Here is a 9,398-nt window from a genome sequence, read left to right on the forward strand (position 1 = left end):
CTGACCTTGAACTCTGAACGCCATCTCTGCCTCCAATGTGCAGGAGATACAGATGTGCATTCCCCTGCTGCCTCTCTTCCACCCAAAGAACGTCAAGGCGTTTCCCCACTATCTTCTCCCTCCGTAGATACCTGCGGACATATTTCTAGCTGCGGAGCTAGGCAGCCGTGGCGTTTAAGAGGCGTCATTTTGTGATGTGTACGTGGCCTTATCAGCGCCTGTCCTCTCTGCACCGTGGAGTGTTATCAGCCCCTCTGGGAAGGTGTGCGTGTTTGGGGAAGCCAGCCTCTGTGAGAGGTGTTACCGGAGGACAAAGCTTTCAGGTGATGGAGTGGCTGGTATGAAAGACACATCAAGATAGCAGGTCTCCCGAGAATGTTCTCTGTAAGATTAAACAGCGAGAACAGGCGGAGCTGGGGACCCAGAGCTAAATGTGTTGGGAAAGAGCAATACAAACACGATGAGGTTCCTTGGTAAACAACGAGGCAGCCTTCGCACGGATGTACAAGCCCCTGGAAAGAACCCTCCCATCTACATAGCGGGAAACGGGGCCTTATGAGCAGCCTTGGACCTTGAAAGCTGAGGTCTTCTGCCCTCCTTTGAAAGCAGTTATCTTGGGAAAGTAGCTGCAAGGACTCGGATGTCTGAGGGAAAGCAAAGGCTACATACAGGGCATTACCTTCCAAGCCATCAAGTGCTCGGAGAAATCCAGGACTTGGCTTAACTCTGGAAGAATTTTCACTCTCAAATTATAGCCGTACCCATAGCAAATTTTGTCTGGAGACTGTCTCAGATACAGGAAATAGTTTTGGGAGAAGTAGGCGGGGGAGACGCAGCATTTTGCCCAACGTAGTTCAGCTTAGGCTGGGTAAAAAAAGACAAAGGGGGGGATCCAAGGTCCCTGGTGTCACACAACCATCACTTCAGACACTTTGAAGGTTTAGCCTAATGTTTAAGCACAGCCTGTAAATTTAGCAAATTTAATGTCTCAAATTAAAACAGAGAAGTTTGAGTGGTTGAGCACCTGCCTAGAATCCCCCAGTGAGGGGCTGGGGTGTGGCTTCATGGTAGAGCAACTGCCTAGAATCCCCCAGTGAGGGGTTGGGGGTGTGGTTCAGTGGTAGAACACCTGCCTAGAATCCCCCAGTGAGGGGCTGGGGTCATGGCTCAATAGTGGAGGACTTGCCCAGCGTGTGTAAGGCCTCAGGTTCAGTTTTCAGTACAACAACAACTACTGAAAGGAATCAATTCTAACTTGTAATATAGGAAAGTTTCCTACCAAGATCACAGGGACCTTCTAGGGACCATAGCGGAGACAAAACTATCAGGAAGCCCACAGATATAAGCAAAACCTTGTTTCTATTGGGAAATGTGTGTTATCTCACGAAAGACGGCTCAGTTGCATCTGTTTCTCAAAGGAGGCCATGAAGTCCCAATGTCTGTTTCCTCCCATCTTCCAAATCAGACTCTGACAGTTAACTGGATCCTGCTCCATGTAACCCGTGATTTTTGACACCAGCAAATCCAAGTTCTTTATCAACCATGAACTGCAATTTGATTTTTATTTTTAAAAAAATTGATAGAAATAGCAAAACCAAGCCTGGTGGTATGGGCCAGTACATTCTGGGTTCATAGGAGTCTGAGGCAGAAGGATCACGAGTTTGAGGCCTGACTGAATGTCACAGTGGGCTAGGGACCAGCTTGACCACCTCGGTGAGACTGTATCAAAATAAAAAGCGTAAAGAAGACTGGGGTGTAGCTCAGTGTCAAAGAACGTGTTAGGCCTGGAGTCCAGTGCCTACTACCAAAGAAACAAAAAGAAATTGGCAACACTCCTAAGTCACAGAAAGACTGTTCGTGTCAGCCGAAGCCAGAGCATTGGATGCGGTCCACGGCCTCTGTTCCCCATCTGTAAAATGGGCATAGTAAATCTCACTGATGCTGTGTGGGGCCTGTCAGGAAGATGACAACACACAGCCCAGCTGGATGAGGAGCCTTGGTGGCTAAGCAGGCTAAGCACCATTCCTCCACGGTCCCCTGTCTCTGGGCCATTTCTAGCTGATACCATCGCAAGCAAGGGCTGGCTTGGCCTATGCCAGGCAGGGCTATTGCCTGATGGAAGGGCCTGCAACCCCAACCACCGGCTGGATTTTCCCAGCATTCCTAGCTCAAGACCTTGACCTTTCATAAAAGCTCAAGGGTAGCCGGGGGAGGGTAGATTGTCTTTTAATTTAATAGGGAAAATAATCCGTGGGCTTATAATGAAATTGGACAAGCAGAACATAACAAGTAAATACAATACAAACTATGTTGCAAGCCTCTAAGGTAACAGAAAATAACTAGTTTTGGTTGCCTTTTTAAAAAAATCTATTATGAAGAATGTCAAGCATTTGACAACAGAGTATTTAATAAAAATACTGTAATTTGTGTTTAAGCGATAGCAATAGATATTACATTTATTTTATTTCTATCCAAGGAGACAGGTTTGGGATTTCTTAAAGGAATTAGGAAACACAAAGTGAGAGGTTTAATGGGCCTGAGATGAGTGGGCTTTGGGCTGGAGCTCCCTGGGGCTTCTACACGGGGACATAGTCAGCTGGAATTGGGGAGAGGGGGTGGTGTTGCCCAGCCCACATCAGCTCCGTGAGAACTTACAGAGGGATATGGCGGAACCATGCAGGAAAATAAACCAGAGTTCTGGCTAGGCAAGGGGTGGGGTGGGGAGCATGGTGTGTACCTTCAAATGTGGTTATTTCCATGCCTGGAAGGTGTCACTCCAACTGTGCCCCATGGCCACAGAGAAGGGTAGACCACGACGGTGACAAGCAGAAGCAAGGCCGATGCTTGGCAAAGGGGAACTAGGGAACTCACACCGCGGCATCTCTCTCATAGAAGACCAGCCTAGCATAGCTGGGCTGTGGGCGGGGCCCCCAGTATGCAAGGCGGATGAGAAAAAAATATGCACAGGAGGTTCGCCTTAGACTTAGACTCACGCATGAGCAACCGTAGAGAGGGGACGGATGTCCTAACGTGGGTTTGGAAGATCAACAGCAGTGGTAGCCGCCTGCGGATAGACAGAGAGCGCAAGAGGGCCCGGAACAGGGGTATAAAAGGAACCGGGAAGTAGAAGTGGCGTGGCAGGGAGCTTACCTCAATCTCTCCAGCTTCAATTTGGATAGGCGAGGACGGGGCAGCAGGAACAGAGGCTTGAGTGACCCAGCTCCCTCCAATAGGAGCTCAGAATCCGTGACTTTAAGACATGTATGTCTCGGGCAAGTGTTTTTATTTTGTTTGTTTGTTTATAAGTGAGCATTCAATATTTTGGCTTGTCTCTGGTGTGTGTGCGCACGCATGCATGTGTGCGTGCATGCACGTGTGTGTATGTGTGTATGCGCGCGCGTGTTTTCCTCCAAATGATAAAATTGAGGAGTGTTTCATAGACCCACGTAACTGGGACGAAGGACTCCCTGGGCCTGGAAGGAATGTCTGCTCATAGAGCTGGCCACAGAGAAGGCCAGGGACCTTCTGACTTTGATTTCCTAGTGGAGACCCGAGGGTTGAGTTCAGATGTTTGGGGCACATCAGGCTCTGTTGTTACCACCTGTGGTGTTGATCAGCTGAGATCTGAGCAAAAGTGGGGGCAGCAGAGGGTCTTCCGAAGCCCCTGGGATGGGAAGGCTGGAGAGGGCTTGGGGAGAAGTAGGTGAACTGCGTGATGGGGGTGGTGTGGACGCTGCAGGGAGGGAAGGGCGGTAAGACTTGGCCAGGGGGCCGGGCGGTGGTGGCGCACGCCTTTAATTCCAGCACTCGGGAGGCAGAGGCAGGCGGATCTCTGTGAGTTCGAGGCCGGGCTGGACCGATAGCCTCCAAAACAATACAGAGAAACCCTGTCTCGTAAAAACCAAAAAAAAAAAAAAAAAAAAAAAAAAAAAGACTTGGCCAGGGAAGGGTCAGAGGTGTGCAGTCACCTCACTGAGCCTGACTAGTGAGGCCATGGGGAGGGGGTGCTGGCCTGTGGTGCTGACTGGTGCCCTCCGAACAGGACCCTTTTTGGGCATTTGCCCAAAGCCCAGTACTATCACAACAAAATGCTAGCCCAGAACCCAAGCTTCCGAGTTTTCAAGCAAAGCTAAAACCACCTATTTCAATGAGGGCTCTGCCTTTTTTTAAACATTTTTTTTAAAGACTGGTTCGAATAATTTGCACAAGCAATGAATACGGTGCACAGATCCGAGGTTCTGCCGAGCCTCAAATCATGCAGCAAGTAGCGTAAGATCCCAGAGACCTACTCGGAGGTGCAACAGGAAGAAAACCCAAAGGAACCCTGTGCAACCCCACCTGGGTCTGGTGACTGTTGATCTACTCCCTCGACACCTGATCCCAGGTAAGTCCCTTAACCTCTTTGAACCTCAGTTTCCTTTTGATTTAAACGAGGATCCTGGGCCATGGGAGGGTTAAACATACCACTGTCTAGCCGGGAGACAGTGTGTGTTAAGCTGCATGGTGCCACACGCACTCAAAGAGTGTACGTTTTCATCAACCCGGGGTCAGTGTAAAATCTATCCAGTAACTTGAATTGTCATTCTCAGCAAGACTAGCGTTTCCAAAAATTCCTCTTGTGTGGCCCAAGACAGGCGGTGCTAGCGCTGGGCTAACACTGAAGGCTAGTTCTCTGTGTGGCCAGCCAGGATGTGAGCATAGATGAGACACCACCACCCCCCAAAAAAATCCTGCATGGCCCTGTGCCTGTCTGTCACCAGGAAGGAACACTGGGAAACGAACCACCTCTTTGCCTCAGCTCTCCCTGGAACTGTTTCGCCCGCAGTTGTTTTCAGCTGGCTGAGACCACATCAGAGAAGAGATCAGAGTGATTGGCCTCCTGAGAGGGGAGACTCCGGTGACAAGAGGCTTGCGAATTAAGCTGTTGCCACTCAAGAAATTAATGAGGAAAATGCTCTCTGATTTGGAGTGTCTGAGGCGGAACAGAGACCCGGTTAGCTGCACCCACCAGACTGGAGCCTGTAAGGGGTGTGGAAAAAAAATCTTACAAGTTGAGATTTAATCCAAAGTCTTGGAACTTAGAACAGCGTCCCTTGCGGGGCCACCAGCCGCGTGCGTGTAAAGGTATCTTCTACCTCGGCCTTCTGGAACATCCCATCAACCAAACGCTACAGTCACCTCTGTGATCCCTGCATCTCACAGGCTGAGGATTCTTCTAGGACCCCAGCGACCGGAAGTTCCCTTTGCGGGTCTGCCTGCCAAGCTCAGGTCAGGAAAGGAACAGACCAATGCACGTGCCCACAGACCCCGACAGCCCCCCCACCCCGGCCCTCACCCACCCTCCCCCGGCTCTGCTCAGGTAGCCTGTGGCTCGGCCCTGAACGATTCATAATCTTGGCACCTAGATGGTAGGTTCCGCCTCTTCTCCGGTCCCATAAATTAATCCCCTAAATGCATAATTAACTGGGAGTTGAAAGGTGAAGTTGAACTTGACCAATTTACTCTTCTGAAGCTGGTTCAGTTCGGATCATGTGATTTTAATTCTTTCCGTGTGACCAGGTGATGGGGAAGGAGGAAGGGGGGGGGGAGACGCACAGATTAATTTCATTCCTTAACCTCCCTAATGCGCCTGCTTGCTTGCATCGAGTTGCAGACAGCGGATCATCATAAGATTTATGGGACTGACCGCTGCCTGCATCTCTCAGGCTAATGACACACACACTGGAGTCATTGATTTGTATGAGTAGCCCCCGCTCTTCATTTATCACAATTTAATGTAAGAGTTTGCAATGCAGAAAAAAAAATCCCACATGGGAAACAGGGACCTATAGGCCCAGCCGCTAACCAGTTATGAATCATTTGCTGCTTGTAATATATAGACTGTTCTATTCTAGAAAATGCCCCCTAAGGTCATCGTCTTCTCCTGAACATCCCGACAATTAAAGTCCCCAAGAAGCTGTTTGAAGATGCATGACCCACAGGCACCTTGGTTAGCTCACACCCTCTTGTAATGCATGCTATTGATTTGCGTCTGAACTCTCCGGAACCCTTCGGAAGTTTCCGAGGGTGGGGCTGGATAAGTAGCTCATGGACTGGTCAGTCAGGCCACACGCGGGCGTAGGGGCATGCCCCCTTCTCCACAAAAGCGCTGTGGGCAAGCTAAAAGTTACCTGTAGCTTTGAGGGTCAGCGCTACCCACACACCCCCAGATTAAGAACAAATCAGCATAGGACCTTTTATATCTGATCGTGAAAGGTGCCAAAATGAACAATTTGAAAGGACCACGAAAGAAACTAAAGATGCCTTGAACAGTAATACTGGGTGCACTTTGTGCTTTCCCTGGGGTCATGAGAAGACTAGCCCATCTCCCAGGAGGGACACATTTATTGCGTATTAATAGGAAAACCACATTCTATTTTAAGCACACATGACTTAGTCCTTCTTATGTTGCTATAACAAGTATCAGACACTACAAAGTCCATTATCAGATGGGTGTGTCTGGTGACATCCTTCCTTCTGAAGAATACTTAGGATCCCAGGGTATCACACAGTGAAAGGGACAACCACAGATGTAGGCTGTCCCACCAGCACCCCTCAAATGTCCAGCAGCTGCTCCCCGAATGCCACACAGAGGCTTGTAGCAATTATAAATGCTTAGCCCATCGCTCAGGCTTATTACCAACTAGCTCTTACACGTAAATTAACCCATAATTCTTATCTGTGGTTAGCCACATGGCTTGGTACCTTTTCTCAGTAAGGCATCCTTCTCTTGTTTCCTCTGCATCTGACTGGTGGCTCTTGACTCCACCCTTCCTCTTCCCAGCATTCTTAGTTTGTTTGGTTGCCCTGCCTATACTCCCTGCCTGGCTGTGGGGCAATTAGTGTTTTATTAAACCAATTCAAGTGACAAACCTCTACAGTGTACAAGAGGATTATTCCACAGCACACAGGCAGCCATGCTGGGTTTTATGTTAGTCCAGGAATGAGTGATTCCATTCAGGAGGGTAGAGTATACGCATGGCTTCAGAACTACATCACTTCAAAGGACCCAACTTGCCCTACCTGAACCAACTGCTTTTTAACCTCGCAGTGGGGGATTACTGTGAAATTTTGTGGGGAAATCTGAGTCCTAGCACAATTTCATATTCTTACATAGGAAGCCCCCTTTGAAAAGATAAAGTTTAAACCTTCAAAGAAACATGCATAGGCGGGAGTGTTGGCCACGCCCCAAAGCAGCTTGAGGGTGGAGGAGGGGCCTTCGCCTGGGGTATTTCGAGGGAAATGGTTTGGGAGCATGGCTCTTACAAAGCAGCTCACAGACGTGTTGAGCAACGAGGGCACTTGGGAGGCAGAGGAATCAGGATCCAGGACCCCAGAGAAAGGGAGGCTTAATGCCAGTTGCAAACAATAGGTTTCGGGACAACAGTGGATATCGCATTGTGGATGGGAGTAATCTGAGGCCTCAGCAGGAGAATTTATTGTCTCAAGGAAAGAGCACACCAATTGGCTATCCAATGACCAAACGGTCAGCCCTGAAAACATTCATACTAGTCACATTATACAGGATGAGTGGGTTATGTTTACATATTCAAATGTGTGTGTGTGTGTGAGAGAGAGAGAGAGAGAGAGAGAGAGAGTAGCAACAATTAATGAAAATATGAGGTCATGATTTTGAAAGAGAGAAAAGAGTATATGAGAGGGCTTGGAGTGACGAAAAGGGAGGGGATACGGTGTAATTACATTAATCTCAAAAACAGTAAAAAAAAAAAAAAAAAAGGTCATGTGTGACCCTGCCTCCTGAATGTCTTACAGAGAAATATAAAATCCTATCATTAACACAGGAAGAATGCCCGGGGAAGTCGACTTAAAGGGGGAAGAGTCTCATTGACTCAAGGTTTCACAGTGTCCTTGAGGTCCATGGTCACTTGGCTCTGTGTTTGCAGGCTTTGCATTGAGGCAAAGCTTCATGTTAATGGAGCAAGATGCCCACCACATGGTTGCTGGGAAGCAGAGAGACGAGTGGATGAGTCTGGAGATGAGTTCTACCCTTCAAAGGCACTCTACCTACCATGATGGCCTTCTTCCAACCACACCCCACCTCCCGACTTTCTGCCACCTGCCTGAAATGCTATCATATTAGGACCACGTCAGGAGATTAACCCATCTATGACATAAGAGCCACCATTATCCATTCTCTTCCCCAAGCCATCATTTGCCACCAAACCAACAGTGTCTTTGGGGGACACTTGAGATGCAAACCAAAAAGGGATCTTTCTTTGTAAGTGTCAGTATAACACAAAGAACACAGCTGAGCCCAAGCTAAATGCTAGTATTGGAGTTACTGACTGATCACGTCTGGCTAATGAGTACACATGAACCACAGAGCCTGCCAAATCTTGTGCCTCCCTGGAGTAAGAGCATGGCCAGAGCCAGGAGGCATATGCATGCTGCACACCAAGGAACTCTCTGGAAGGGGCAATGGCACCCTGAACAGCAATAGGAGTTTTGTACTTAGACATTGGTTTCAGTATCAAATTTAAGAATCTCAAATTCTGGGTGTTCACCATATTTATTTTTAGGTAAGGGGTATAGAATCTCCTACAATAAGGTCATAAACTCTGGAGACCTACCTTACTACAGATAGAGCACCTGTTATTCATGCTCTGGTATTCTGTACTGAAGACCTTCCTTGCTACAGGCAGAGCACCTGTTATTCATGCTCTGGTATTCTGTACTGGAGACCTTCCTTACTACAGAGTACCTGTTATTCATGCTACAGTATTCTGTACTGGGGAAAGCTGTTGAGTGGAGCTTTTCGTGCTTCCTGTGGGAGCAGTGGGGTAGAGGAGAAGAAGAGGGGAGACAGGGAGGGAGTTGGGGGAGGTTGGGGGTGGAGGAGAGCCAGAGAAGAGAGAGGGGTGAAGGGAGGGAGGGGAGAGAGGAGAATGAGAATGAGTCTATGCTGTGGTTTAATCTGGAATATCCTCAAAAACTCACGGGTTACAGGTCAAAATAAACCCTTTTCCATAGAGTGATCACCTCAGTTACTCCAATGGCCTCTTGGGATCCCTTTACAGGGAGTCACATTGCGTGGCCTCAGGCTCTCTGGAACGTGAACAGGAGACTCTATGCTGCCTTCAGTTTTGCTACCACTACCACAGGGATGGTGCTGCCTGTCCTGCTGCTAGCTGGAGGTGACCTGGGTCTCACTGCAGTGGCCTCTGTGTGCTTTGGTGTCTAAGAAAACACTTCTCTAGGAGGTTGTTTTTGAGCAGGGTGATCCTGCAAGTAGGTATATTTGCAGCTCGGGCTCTCTCCTTTTATAGGAAATTTGCATTTTCAAAAGTTGGAGGCTTCAGTGGGTGGGATCTTGCTCAGAGGCTACCTTTTTGCTTTTC

At 48.5% G+C, this 9,398-nt stretch overlaps 1 long non-coding RNA gene across 1 annotated transcript; it reads left to right on the forward strand.

Moving 5' to 3' along the window:
- Window positions 1-3,140: 3,140 nt before the first annotated feature.
- LOC121136015 lies at window positions 3,141-5,240 on the forward strand. The gene is made up of 3 exons (XR_005873143.1): window positions 3,141-3,261; window positions 4,186-4,384; window positions 4,826-5,240. It is a non-coding gene; the product is annotated as an uncharacterized LOC121136015 (long non-coding RNA).
- Window positions 5,241-9,398: the final 4,158 nt, after the last annotated feature.

The sequence above is a fragment of the Mesocricetus auratus genome, unplaced genomic scaffold (genome assembly GCF_017639785.1).
Source record: "Mesocricetus auratus isolate SY011 unplaced genomic scaffold, BCM_Maur_2.0 Super-Scaffold_100046, whole genome shotgun sequence".
Classification (NCBI taxonomy): domain Eukaryota; kingdom Metazoa; phylum Chordata; class Mammalia; order Rodentia; family Cricetidae; genus Mesocricetus; species Mesocricetus auratus.